Source organism: Belonocnema kinseyi, chromosome 5, assembly GCF_010883055.1.
Source record: "Belonocnema kinseyi isolate 2016_QV_RU_SX_M_011 chromosome 5, B_treatae_v1, whole genome shotgun sequence".
NCBI lineage: Eukaryota > Metazoa > Arthropoda > Insecta > Hymenoptera > Cynipidae > Belonocnema > Belonocnema kinseyi.
Genome location: NC_046661.1, coordinates 52,194,951 through 52,208,285, shown reverse-complemented (window position 1 = coordinate 52,208,285; position 13,335 = coordinate 52,194,951). Strand labels below are relative to the sequence as shown.

The following is a 13,335-nucleotide window of genomic DNA, read 5'->3' as shown; positions in this document are numbered from 1 at the left end:
GAAATATACTATTTTGTAACGTATGCATGGAATGTTCGCTTTTCGAGTCATGTACATACGCCTGTAGGGTATCTCTTTTAACTTAATAGCACTGCCATCTGACACGCGAATCATTGAGTATCTCAAAGTTATTAGAGTAATGTTAACGAAAAAGAGCAGTAAATGACCATTTATTTTGATCAGCAATATTATACTGAGGTCTAAAATTAGTTATGCTGCCGTACAAACTAAAATGATGCGTATAAGTGACATTGCCGCTTAGAGTGTTTCTCTTAAACTTGGCAATGAAAAAGTCGACCTAAACGGCAATGTCACTTATGTACCTTTTTAGTTTGTACGACAGTATTTACTATAAGGTTTCTGGTTAAAATTGAATTCAAATTCAAATTTCTTCCCAATAGTTCCAAATTGGTGACGCTGTTATAGCTACCCAACAAGCGTATAGCGTACGGGAAGTGACTTTTTCCGAGAACGTGGAAAAAACAGTCCTGCTGCGCTTGCGCAATGTCGAATCAGCATTACTTTCTTGGACTGCCGGAATTATAACCTCACTTTATTATGAGCCGAAGCTTGATAAACTGATTGTCAGTAGTAAATAGTGATTGGATAATAGCGCGGTTCTTATTTATCCTTGGTGAAATTTTTTATTTTCGAGTTTCCTTGGTCTCACCCCCCAGTTTTGTTCGAATGCCCAAAAAAATCTCCTACAAATTTGAGCGAAATCGGTTAATATTTTAGAGTTCGCGCATAGACCATGAAGTTTTCCATTGGTTTAACATGCGAAAAAGTCAGCTTTTTGTAAATCTAATATTTAACGGTGATGAAATGTTACAAATAATTACGTATTTCAGGTTTTTTTTCAGAATTCGTCAAAGAATAAGAATCAATCATAAACTTTGATGGTGAACGACTTTAAGTCACTCTTATGGGCCCCCAACAGAAAATCCCATATTCTATGTGACAAATTTGAATTTTATTTTATATTGCTATTTATTAACGCTTTTTGCCTTTTTTTAGAAATCATTATTAATCGATAATTTAAGAATAAGTCTTTAGTCTAACAAATCTTCTGTTTGGATGTTTAAAAGCACCTAAACGGTGAGTTAAATATTGATAATTCCGATATCGTGACATACCCATATGTAAGATATCGTAGTAACAAAAGTAACAATAATTTTAAACTTCTGTTTTGTAGAATCGCTTCATTTATCGTTCAATTAAAGATTATAATGGTTTGTTGCAGAAAAATAATGTTTTTCCAGACAAAAAACAGGTGACGCCCCTATTCTGCAATTGCACCAAATTTTCAATTGTTTAAATAATATTAATTTATTAAAACAAGTTGTTTCTTTAGGTAAGTTTCGAGATTAACGTATTTTCTAAACGTTATGAGTTCTTTAATCAATTATAACAATTAAATATTTTGTTACAATAATTTTATAATTGTTCAAATAATGCGCGTTTCTTCAAGACGAGCATATAGTTTATCTAAAAAAAGTAGGGGAAACATTTTATCCCACCAAATTTTTGACAGATTTTAGGGCAGTATACTTTTCGCTCTCGAGCTTCACAGTTAGACACCGGCTGAGGGGAGCGAACGTCCCCTTCCACTACACGGACTAGATCTATCCTCTTCTATTACGCCGTCTCAAGTAATTTCCAACCCTACTCCACTTACCCTTCCTAGTTCTGTGATATCTGAAATTGTACTGAAAATAGATTTGTATGCTTTTCTCCGCACCACTTTATACCACCCTATATACTATACAATACTATACGATATCAAAGTAATTCAAATAAGAATTTTGTCCATATAAATCTTTAAAACATGAAGCATAAAGAGACTTAGGGCCGGTTCCACCAACCTCGGTTAAAAATTTAATCATCTGTTAAAGCTAGTTACGCTTTCCACCACTTTTTACAGGCGGTTAATTCGCATTAACCACTGTTCAATCTAAACGGTCAAGATCGGTCGGTTAGGGCGATTTAATCACCCTTTAACCTAAAAAGTTCAATGTCGTTGTGAAATATGGAGTTTTTGAAAACAGTTCCATGTTCGTCTGATGACGAAGTGGAAGAAGAAAATTTTTTAATTTATCCGCAGAAGACCGCGAATTTTTAAAGAAAGAGTGAATTTTTTAAATAATTTCGACGTCGTTGATTTTCAAACGAGATTTCGCTCAACAGAAGCTTGTGTAAATGATCTGTTGAATCAAATTGAAAGAGCATTAGGAAGAAAATTAGGCGATCTCAATTTATTGTCTTCCATCTTATCACAGATAACACAACGAAAACAGAAATATAACAGGAACAAAAAACACATACAAATTCACTTTTTTTAGGTTATTGTGGACACGAGCGTGGAGTGAAGGATTTGGCGCGCACGGCCATATTTCTTTGCTTTTCACTCAAACGAGAAGTAGCCAATCACGCGAATGGTTAAAAGTAAAATAGGAGTTATTTTGAAACGACTATTTGGTTAGATAACCGGGACCTCCAAAAACGTGGTGGAACGCGCGAGAGGATAATCGAGGCTTAACTGTGGCATTACATTTAACACGCTGTCAGTTAACCAATGATTTAACTGAACTTGGTGGAACCGGCCCTTACTTTTGGAGTCTGTCATAATAACGCGATACTCGTTCAACAAAGGTCAATCTCGAAAGTTCTTTGGACTGATTCTTTTGAATTTGTTTTAAAACAAACAAATGCTTTGCGTTTCGATCCAGAGTTTTGAACTCTATAAGCAGTGCCGGATCATGGGGAGGGCTTGGTGGTGTTGAAGCACCGGGCCCCACGCTAGTGGGGGCCCCCTTCTCACCAAGAAAAACATATAATATACAGTAAAATAACCCGCTTATAAACAAAAATAATAAAGTCCTAAAAAAAATTTTAGTAAAATTTTTTCAATTAAATTTTTGAATTTTTTTATCATGAACTAATTTTAAATGAAAGTAAAATGTTAAGTCCAGCCGCCTTAAAGGGGCCCCAACGTTATTTTAGCTCCGGGCCCCGAAAGGTCTTAATCCGCCCATGTCTATAAGGCAAATGAAAACTGTTATATTTAATCTACGTTTGAAGTTGAATGTCTTTCAAAACTTCAGTGAAATGGAAAACCTTTGGATGCGTTTAATTGACTGATTAAAATAACAGTGAAAAGATTCACAAGCACAAGCATCTCAAACTGAATGGAGAAGTGCAGATTCCCTTTTACAGAAACGAATCTGCATCATACAATTGATGTTCGATGAAGTCCGATGAATGGTATAATGCAGATTCCGCTCTTCATTATTTAATTGTAGTGAAAGGAAAGAAGCTGCAAGTAAATTTGAATAGGAAAATGCAGATAAGTTAGGGACCCTCTTATCCCTTTCAACTCCTCGTGGGGTGCTGTAAGGCACCCCATTTTTGGATTTCGCTTAAAAAGCTGTGGATACCTTAAATTTCCGGAAATGTTCAGTAATTTATAAATATATAGAAAATCTCCAATTTTTCTCGCAATTTCTGATATTCAAGAATATCAGGAAATGTTCGGTAATTTTGATCAACTTGACCATAGATTTCCCGAAAATTTGTTTTTATTGTTTCTAACATCAAAAATGTCCCAAATTAGCGTAAAATTGCCTATTTGAAACTCTACTAATAAATAAGTTTTTACAATTGTACCTAAGTACGAGGTCGTCAAGCCAATTATCTTATACTAGCCTAATAGCGGTATACATATAGGTGTGTACAAATTTGTTAAAAATACTAACGATACAATGTAAAAAAAAGCTTTGGTGATATTTACAATCAGCTAGATACCTACAGTGTATTTTAAAATTACAATATGGAACCTGATTAATTTACGATACTACAGTACCTATTTGAAATCTAGTTTGATTTCACTTCAGACAACAATGTAAAAATAAAAAGACGATTGTTCTATTTGCAGTAGACTGCAAAATTACTACGTCCGACGACGGAAATTATTTGATCAGTGTGGGATATAGTAAGTTTAAGTAAGGTGATAAATGTACTTGGGGCGTCAAGTCTGTGAAAGTGTACGTAAATTTTGACGACTTTTCTATCGCGAGGGAGTAAGTCCGCACGGACGAACGCCGCGCCGCAGTCTTATTTGCAGGACGTAAATTTGGACCATTCAACATTAACGAGTCCCAGTCGTATCAAACGATGAGTTCCGGAGACGTCAAAACGACCTCTAACCATTTGGTGCGCATTTCCTTAGTTGTTTTGTACGCCATTTAGATTTTAACGTTCTTTTGAGATTTTTGACAACTTCAAATTTTAGAAAGGGTTATTATATAAAAATTCTATTATAAATATATATATACACACTATACGATTATATAAAATTCTGTTTTCAATAACTGCAAAGGATGTTTGAATATAACGGAAAAGTTTAGAGAGACCTAACCTCAAAATATCATTTTCAGCGTGTGTACTGACTTACGACCCGTACGTAATTTTACTGGCGCTGACGGAAAATTTACGTTCTGCATGTATTTCTTCATGGTGGACGCAGGTTGAGAAGGAAAATATGTATTTTTAGAGAATTTTGCTTATTTACTAGATGCCACGACGATCAACTAATTTCCATCGTCACAAGATGGAAATTTAGACCAACTTTTCTTACAGTGTCCTATAATTATAGAATGAAAGATAAATGCTGGTTACTGTCATATAGCCGTAACATTTCTTGCATAATTGCAGATAACCGGGTTCGGGTTTTTACGTAGGCATTGCACACAAATTCCTTAAAATTTTCACCTTTCCTACCTTCCCTCTACTCAGTTACCCCTTCCCACATTGCCATCCCATTGACGGCAATATTGCCCGCCCGACCGCCTGGCGACCAACGTGCCGGCTATATGGAATTTCGAAAGACCAATGAATGGATTACTTTAATTAGAATTAGAATTATGTTTGAAAATATTAGTTTGAGGTGCAAAAAATTATTTAAAAATTTATTTTAAAAAACAAAGTTGACCTTCAAAAAGCCATGAAGGTCAACTTCAAGGTTAAAATGAGGGTCACCATTGAATTCCTCGTTTAAACTTACTACAGGAATGACCTTCACTTTTTTGAAAAATATTTTACCTGCGGAAATATGCAACCGTCCCGGGACTTTTTAGACACCATGTATATACGCGCGTGTGTGTGTGTGTGTGTTCGATAGTTTTTGAGTTGCTATTTTGAATAAAACCATCGAAAAAAATTTCCGAGCGTTATTATTGCTAATAATTGAGTTATTAGGTACCCGAGAAATCCGACTTTCGTTTGAGAGCTCGAGATCCCGTGAAACACACACACACGCGTGCGCGCACGCCCACACGCAGACAGAGACCGCCCATAGTAACGGTAATGTGCCACATTTTCAAGTTGAGACAAGCAATTTAAAAAGCGCGCCCAGCTGTTGAAAATGACGATCGCCGTCGCGCGCCTACTAGTCTCCCACTCTTCCTGCTCTATGATCTAAAATCATGCCACGCTCTGTCTCCCGCAGAATCCCGCGGTCTCCCGCGACTAGCACGCGTTTACTTTTGGTTTGAGTTTTTCCGCGAGGTTTTCCTAATTCTTTTCAGAGTAAATTTTTTTTAGGTCTTAACGGAGTAGTTGGATATCAATTGCTTCTAGTTTCAAAAGCAGGGTTAACATCCATTGCGGCATAAAAAATAGAATACATAAATTTAAATTTATTACATTCGCTTAAATTGATTTAAATAACGAGCTTATTATTCGTCCGACATTTCTACGTAACTTTATACTGTAACCAATAAGCAAATTAAGTATATTTAAAATATTTTATTCTATTTTTGTATAGTTTTTAATAATACTCAGCAGAGGCACGTACATTTAAATATAAAAGTTAAATTTTGTTACACCTGTACTTAAAGATATAAAAGCGTGTATTAAATTCAATATATGAGGTATAAACATAATTTTTTATTTGCAATTATTCTTGTTTTCATCTAGTAATAATATTTGGAATAATATATTTTTAAATCCTGTATGAATTATGAAGCTCGCATATCACCGTCATCCATGCGACCTTCACGCGTGCAAGCGATATGTGTCGCAATTGAGGACCCATTTCTCTGCTCAGGTGATTGCACGGCGTGCGGGACAATCCGAACGCGTGCGAGGCATTACGCCATCATTGTGCGCGGACATGCTTGTCTGTGTTTAACCCACTTGGCATCAATAGTACCCACTGACCATGTAGAAATGGAAATATAACTCGTGTTTCTTCTCCATTTTAACATTCAGCATCTCATTCTGACACACTGTTCTCTCCTTTCCCCCTCTAAATTACCACCTTCCCAGTAAGGCTCTCTTCCTGCAGAGGCATTCCAGTTTTTATTATACTATTAATATATGGTATGTTGCATCATTTGATGTACCGAAATTATATATTGTATTATTGACTTAGGTTTACATTTTTGCCAATAAAAAATATTTATCATTATATATAATTATACGAACAATATTAGAAATTTCAGCACGAATTTTAAGAAAAACTTTAGTAAGTTTTATATGATGATATATATATATATATATGTGTGTGTGTGTGTGTGTGTGTGTGTGTGTCCGGATGAAAAGGGCCCTTATGGTCGGTATTAAGGTACTTATAGGGGCATAGTTTTTTTAATGTGCGGACAAGTAGCCTTAATTTAAATGTCTTTATGTTCCAGGAAATGAACTCGAAAGGTTTGTTGAGTCAGTCTAGCTGATGCTGAGCACTGGCTTAAGACATGTAGGGATGTTTCATCATCCCTGCCGCATTTCCTGCACTCTATCGCGGATTCATACTCCATCTTGTGCATGTGATATTTTAGGTGGTTGTGCCTTGTAAGCATTTTAACCACTGTCCTCATGTCTTTCTTGGGTAAACTCAGGATTTTTCCGGCTCTGTATCTCCTGTACGTATTACCCAGAATGGTTTTCGCTTGTCGGCAACCCTGGGTTTGTTTTTAGTACTGAAGGTGCTTCGTCCGTAATAGCTTAGAATGGCCATCCCGACGCAATAAGACGCTAGTCCCAATACTGGTACTGGTTCTATGTATTCACCTGCTGCTCCGGCTTTTGCCAACTAGTCCGCCGTTTCACTGCCTTTGATATCTGTGTGTTTAGAAACTCATATGAGGGCCAAGTTGTTTTTTTCTGCAAGTTGGTTTAATGCCTTTTTGCATTCCTTAACCAGCTCTGATGCCATATCTCGATTTGCAACTGTAGTTAATGCCGCTTGGCTGTCCGATCAGATTCTTATCTGCATACCAGCAGCGTTTTCTTTGAATAATATATCAGCACAGCGAAGGTCGGCCCGGATCGCCGTCTGAAAACGGTGACATGTCGCCCAAGCGCGAACGCTATTTCCCTGCTTCCGGCGCTATCACAGATTCTGAGCCCCGACACTCCCACACCTTTAGAGCCATCTGTGTCCATATTTTCCCCTGAAGGAATGGGTAACCATTTGCTTTCCACATTTATCTGCTTAAGATGTAGACGCGAACAGTCTTGGTAAAGTTGAAGCGTTTTATGATTCTATCTTGCCTCATTTCTAGAATTGGCAGAGTGCTGATGTCACTTGAGAGGGTAGTGTGTCTTAGTCGGTGGTTGTCAGCCTCCAACCACAAAATAAAGGGGTGTCAACTTTTGAAATCTTGTATTTCCACGTAAAAATGACCTTGTAAAACACATCAAAGTTCCAAGATGCCCCCCCCCCTGACTATGATTAGAAAGTTGTCCACTAAAATGCACTGCAGGAGGGGTGGGTAGGACACCCACTTGTAGGATTCCCCACGGATTTATCTCCTTCGCACCCTGTATTTTCAAGAAGGTGCACATTATCCCTTTCCTGTTCCAGCTGCTGCTCTAATTTGACAACGAGAAGATGGAGCGCAGTTTCTACCGAGCACCTCATCACTGATTTCTCTCTCTACCAGCCTATATAGCGTCTTTAGAATAAAGGACGTCAAACTGACTGGCCGGAAATGTTTAACATCAGCGTAGCCCTCCTTCCCAGATGTGGGATGAAGGCCATTCTGTCATCCTTCCATGCCACTTTTATGTGTTTTAGGGCAATACTTGCTCTGAATAGTTTCGTCAGTGGGGCGTACAAAGTACATGTACTTTTGTAGGAGTACTGGGTACACACCATTCGCTCCTGGTGTTTTGAAGGGGCAGAAGGAACCCACAACTTATTACACCTTGATATGATCGACCATGGCGGCGAAACTCCAGTAGACCTTCTCCCTCTCTTGACTCAAGTCTTCCACCTCCCGATCAGTTTGAGTTCGCTGAAATCCCGGAAGTGGACTTCCATTAAGTGTTTCAATGTTTATTTTTCGCATTCAGCAATCTCACCATCATCGAGCCTTATGAGCTCGTAGTGAGCTTCTGGATGTTTTACCAGTATCTTGCGGAGACTTGCTGTTCCTGAAATGTTATTAAACTCCTCATAGAGGACCCACCAAACTTCCTGACTATAAATTCCGGCATTTTTATTGCGTCCATGCTGGGCTTGCAGGGAAATTGTTTTTATATGATGTAGTCAGACCCCTTCACAGAAAATCCGCTGTGCCGAATTAGAGATTTCACCACTCTAGGTGACAGGGGGCCGTTCACCATCGCCCGGGAAATGAGCTGAGGCGATAAACACCTCTAGCCTTTCTGCGCTTTAAACCTCGAGCCTCATTTTAATAACAGTGAGGTCCCTAAAGCCGAGATTAGGTATCAAAATCGCATCCATACCTTTGTTTCTTTTTCGCGCGACCCCCTATATATGGAGCTACATCCTCCCAAGCTACTAATCCTTACTGATAGACCCCTGGTTATAAGCGCCTGTCGCATTTGCTGTTGTGCGAGTAAATCTGCATTATGGAGATTTCTGTCCTAGCTAAGGTCGGTAAGCCAGCCCCTCCCGTTAGGACTGGCTATCTACCTACTGGAATACACCTTTCAAGAATCTGTTGACAGATTGGGCTTCTAGAAGCTCAGGCGCCTCAGAACGGGCGGCGACTTCTCGGGGTTGCTGGTATTTACTACGGTTACTTTGCAGTACTTTTGAAAACACCCTGTTCCATTAATCTCCAGGTTTAGACTTTCTGGTCTCGCGATTAGATGTATGCAGGCTCCGTTACGACGGCCCCCGACCTAATGAATATCGGGTAACGCATCAATTCCTTTAGAGATTTCCTCCTTCAGCTTGTTCAAGTCCTCGGAGATAGATCGGCTTCAGGATTACCCGACGGAACGAAAACCCTCACCAGGGTGTTATTAGCAATCTGCGCGAAAATGAGACCCTGTATTTGTAGAGCCTTCCGCCGTTTTAACTCCCTATCCCGGGGAGTGTCTTTGCAGTCCTTCGACCTTTTGGCTAAAGAACCAGCCTGATAAGTTGGTCCCGATGATGTTTCCGCAGCCATGGCCCCCCTGTGAGGGGCCTTAGCTGTGTTTTGCAAGCCATGCTAAGTGGACTCTCCTTCTCTCTACACCATTACGGTTCTTCTTCCTTACGGATAGTTCCATTAGACAGAAGTCTGCATCACTCCTGGTTAGCTGTCCTTTATGGAGCGGTCCACTTTTTGCGCTGTGTTAGACCAGAAAAATAAGGTAGAAGCTCTGCAGAGCTCCACTTGTAGGAGGCGGGCGTACCTAATATGGAATTCGACCTTGTGTATAAAAGTTTCCGTTAAAACACTACCTTTTTGATTCTGGCACGTTCGCCTCTACTAAGGGCGGTGCACTAGGGTTAGGGTGTTCAATGATTTGTTAACTCTGGTGCTAATTAGACCTTGACAGGGCGATCATACCGTGTCAGGGTGGCATGGGATCACTCCTTAGTTTAGGTACCACAGATTAGAGTCCTTCAGCCCCCCCCCCCTCCCGAGCAGCTACACCTCGCGATGCAGCCCTCTGATTCACCTATTCAAGATCTATAGTCCGTAACTAAATCTGCTAAAATCGGCGAAAGGGAAGAGCCCATTGTTAGTCCTCTTTTTTGAAAATAAGTTTGGTTTTTGAAATTAAAATCTGTACTATTTAGACATAATCGAAGTCCTTCCTCAAAATCTGTCTATGGAATTTTTGTTTTTTCGCGAATTTGATTCCACTTACTGCGAACCGCCTCGACTGCCTTTTCTTTCGGCACATTTTTAAAAAGGGAAACCACGTCTAATGACGCGAAGACATGACTTTTCGGGATATTGAAATTCCTCATTTTTTTCACTAAATCGAAAAATTTCTTCAAAAAAAGATAGTAGATGTTTGGCACGAATATCTACATGTTAGGTTGGAACAATCTTACCCTTTGAACATCTACATTTAAATATCCATTTTTCTCCGTGAATGATCTTAAGTTATAGGTTATATTGACCCGATTGACTCGAACACATATGACAAAATGTCTATATATTTAAAATAAAATTTGATTATAAGTAGCCTACAATAATAGAAATTTAATTTTTATTCGTTCTCCGCTCACATACCCCGTTTTATTCTTTATTTTGAATTAAAAATATTAAACATTACCTCAACTTGACTCAATTTATCATCTGATCAACATTTCGTGCCCTTTATTTTTTTCATTTATGTGCGAATATTCAAGTTTAATTTTAAATTCACAAATAAGTTATCAATTAATTCCTTAAATGATCAGAAATAAGTAAACTCCTCAAATATTTACAGTCGTTATTTGACATAACCATACATGTAATATCTCGGATATTTCAGTTGAACATTTTGGATGTTACAAAGTAACATCTAACTTTTTAATATCTACAGGTGCTAACTTTAAACATATAGATTTCTGTCCTATAGTTAAAAATAACACATGTTAACCCTGAACATCTAGATATTACGTTTGAATATGCATTTTTCTCCGTGTAGCGGCAAAATGGTCTTCATAACCAGCTGTAATTCTTATGCCTTAATATCTTTAAATAAACAGTACAGTATTGCTCAATTTTAAAAGATTAATTTTTTAAAGTCTTTCATTAGAAATAACTCTTCCGTTTAAAATATTTTCAATTTGACTGTGCGGAAAAAACAAAAAATTTCATTTATACTAAAAAAAGATGAACTCTCAATCAAATAGTTATTTTCTCAACTAGAAATAAGACCAATTTTCAACCAAGAAGATTACAATTTATTGTAAATCATGACTTTTCAACAAAATACATGAATTTTTATTCAAACAGTTGAATTTTTAACTAAAGGAAAATTATTTTTGAAATAAAAAGATGAGTTTTTAACCAAAGATGAAATAGTTATGTTTCTAGACAAGAAGATTAATATCCGACATAAAAAGACCAATTTTTAACAAAGTAGTTCATTTTTAAACACAAAAGATACATTTTTACTGAAGGGACCACTCTTTAACAAATAAAATGATTTTGAAACAAAGCAGTTCCACTTTCAACCAAGTACAATTGGATTTTCAATTTAAAAAAATATTTTCAATACAAAAAAATCAATATACAACGAAAAAAGGTATAATGTAGTTAATTTCTAAACCAAACAAGATTAATTTTTTGAAAAGTAGCGAAAAGAGTAAAAAACATAAAAGAAGTTTCATATACAAAAAGGTTTTTTAAGATGAAATATTGTCTAGAAATATAAATAAGATTTTGATGTAATACTGAATCCTTTTTCAATATTTTTTATTTTTATACAAATATTGAGGTTAATTGATGTAAGTAGTAATGGAAATTCACCAATGAAGCCTGCGTTTAGCTTTCCCTGCTTCAATTACATTTAATTTATAAATCAAATTTTATAAAAAACAGAAACATCGCAATTTCTTTCGCGAAACTGTTGATTAAATCACGTTAGATTGCCGTCTTCTGTATTTTTGCGCAAAGTTTGGACAATTTTTTTTTTCGTTGGATCGTGATTGTTTTAAGCCACTTTTATTTCTTTGATACTAGGCAGTCTGATAAGTCCCTGAAAAATGAAACGCGGAGACGTTTTTTTGGCCAAAGTCGGTTTTATTTTTCAACATACTCTCCTTTTAGGTCAATGCAGCGAGTCCAACGATTTTCTAACTTTTTGATACCGTCCGAAAAGTACTCGATCGGAAGGTCTCGAAAATACGCCTCAGTTTCAGCTATGAGCTCCTCATTTGAGTAAAAACGCTTACCGGTGAGCCATCTCTTCAGGTTAGGGAACAAGTAATAGTCGCTGGGGGCCAGGTCTGGTGAATACAGTGGCTGAGGAACCAATTCCAAGCCGATTTCATGTAATTTTGCTTGTGCAATTAAGCATGAATGAACAGGCGCATTGTTTGATGATAAAGCGCTTTTTTCTTCTTCAAATGCGGTCGTTTTTCGGTGATTTCGATTTTCAATCGGCCCAATAATGATGAATAGTATGCTCCGGTTATGGCTTTACCCTTTTCAAGATAGTCCACGAATCTTATGCCATGTGCATCCCAAAATACGGAGGCCATAACCTTTCCGACCCATTGTTGCGTTTTTGGACGCTTCGGAGCACTTTGGCTCGGTGGAACCCACTGTTTTGCCTGTTGCGTTGACTCAGGAGTGTAGTAGTGGAACCAGGTTTCATCCATGGTTATGAATCGGCGCAAAAACTCGGTCGGCTTACGCGAAAATAATGCCGAATTCTGCTGGGGTTGTCACACGAATTCGTTTTTGGTCCACTGTGAGCAAACGCGGCACCCATCGCGCGCAGAGCTTCTTCATGCCCAAAACTAAATGCACGATATTGCCCACACGTTCCAATGATATTCCTACAGCATTAGCTACCTTTCTCAATTTCACTTTGGGATCATTTAGTATCATATCGTGGATTTTTTCGACATTTTCTGATGTAGTGACCTCTTTTGGGCGCCCAGATCGTTCAGCATCAACTGTGCTCGTACGGCCACAACGAAACTCGGTAAACCACTTATGAATTTTTCTGAAAAAAACGATTAAGTACAATAGCTTGTCGAGTAATTTCTTGATCTTTTCTGCTGATTATGTTGATCATGTTTGGATGATTTTTGAAAGGTGGGAAAACTTTGTACCCCGTCTCTAAGATGGTTATACTCAATCAAAATTGACTATTGTGTCCATTATGTTTTCAAAAGTAGTATATATAATAGAAACTAATGTTGCAACATAGTCTAAGTTTTCCATCTGAATTCCAAAGTTGACAATTTTGCGTACAATATGGAGAGAAAGAATGATAAAACTTTCAGTTTAAGTGACAAAATAAAAATAATTCGTGAAGTTCAGAATGGTGCAAAGGAAAAGAAAGACATTGCGGCAATCTTTGGAAAACCAGGAAACACATCAACAATTATTGTTAAGAACAAAGAGAAAATTTCTC

General features: G+C 37.6%; 1 pseudogene; it reads right to left on the bottom strand.

Moving 5' to 3' along the window:
- Positions 1 to 12,514: 12,514 nt before the first annotated feature.
- LOC117172368 lies at positions 12,515 to 12,902 on the bottom strand (annotated as a pseudogene).
- Between the last annotated feature and the right edge of the window lie 433 nt (positions 12,903 to 13,335).